Source organism: Lemur catta, unplaced genomic scaffold (genome assembly GCF_020740605.2).
Source record: "Lemur catta isolate mLemCat1 unplaced genomic scaffold, mLemCat1.pri scaffold_155_ctg1, whole genome shotgun sequence".
Lineage (NCBI taxonomy): Eukaryota > Metazoa > Chordata > Mammalia > Primates > Lemuridae > Lemur > Lemur catta.
The window spans coordinates 1-1,371 of NW_025423777.1; the positions used below are offsets into that span (position 1 = coordinate 1).

A 1,371-nucleotide genomic window follows, 5' to 3' on the forward strand; every position below is an offset into this window, starting at 1 on the left:
TTCACCTAGAGCTATCTTGCTGGACTCCCCTAGGATTTCTACAGGTCTCCCGTGCATAGGGGAAAACATTCTATTTTGAGAACCGTAGGAGGTGAGGAAAATGAAGAAAGGTGATTTTCCTTTCCCACATATTATTAGTGTTTTCCCTTGTTGTAGTACATTTTTGGAGCGTCTCTTGCAGGATCGAACGGAAGGATTTCCTATCAACACCCTGGTCTTGCTCGTGACTTTCCAAAGAATGTTTCTACTTCTTAAGCCTTCAGAATATTTTCTAAAGATTTAGACGTTTGAAAAGTGTCTCTAGATGTCTTCGCATCTGGATTCTTGAATTATGTTACCGTGAACGAATAGCCAACTGTTTAGATTCTCTTCTTCTGCATATGTGGATAGGGTCCAATTTTTCCTTTCCTAGGGTGGTAACGTGGTCATCTCCTTGGACAACTTTAGACTGTGTCCTGAATTCAGAGCCGGTCGGTCAGAAGTTCCGGAGGCCCGGACCTGCGGCAGGTGTGTGAGGGGCGACAGCCTCGGGGACTGAGCCTCCACATCTCCAATCTGACCCTCTCTCCAGGGGCCACGGGGCAGGGTCCGGGCCGGCCGGGGGCGGGAGCCGGGGCGGGCGCGGAGGGCGAAGGCCCCCCCCTCCCCTTCCCAGCCCAGGGGGGCGGGACAGAAAAAGAGGCAGAGCAAAAAGCCTACGGCACCCGGGATTCCCAGGCGGTCTCCCATCCAAGTACTAACCGGGCCCGACCCTGCTTAGCTTCCGAGATCAGACGAGATCGGGCGCGTTCAGGGTGGTCTGGCCGTAGACGACGGTGGCCGCCCCCCGGACGCCTCAAGAGGCCGAGCTGCTGGGACGCGTCCCTCCCTGCGCCGTCGGGTCCCTCCCGCCGCCCTGGCCCATCGCTAGCCCACCTGCCAGTATCGGGGTGGGGGTGGGGGGCCAGGCGGGGCCTGACGGGTCTTGCGCGCGCACCCCCCCCACCCCCACCCAAACCACGGGCGCACCACCGTCCCACACCCCGAGGAGCAGACCCACGGGCACGCGCGCAGGGACAGGCTTCCACGCGTGGGGGCGGAGGGCCAGAGCCGGAGAGTGCGGGAGATAGGGCCCTCCGCCGGCCCACGCGAGGGCACGGTGGGGAGGGGCTTTGGGGCGGGGCCGGCACGAGGAGGCAGGGCCGCGCCTGCCGCCGGTCCTTCACCCGGAGGTCCTGAAGGAAGACCTGCAGTGTCCCCCCCACCCCGCCACCCCACCCCCGTCTGGGGAGGACCGTTCTGCCCCGATTCCCCTCAGGGCCTGCGTGTGGCAGCAGCCCCCGCGCGGGGGCGGGGGGCGGCGGGGCGGGCCAGAGCCCGCTATCCTGTGGC

The 1,371-nt window shown here is 63.0% G+C and overlaps 1 non-coding gene across 1 annotated transcript; it reads right to left on the reverse strand.

Annotated features, from left to right (window-relative positions):
• Positions 1 to 692: 692 nt before the first annotated feature.
• LOC123629454 lies at positions 693 to 811 on the reverse strand. The gene has a single exon (XR_006732071.1). It is a non-coding gene; the product is annotated as a 5S ribosomal RNA (ribosomal RNA).
• Positions 812 to 1,371: the final 560 nt, after the last annotated feature.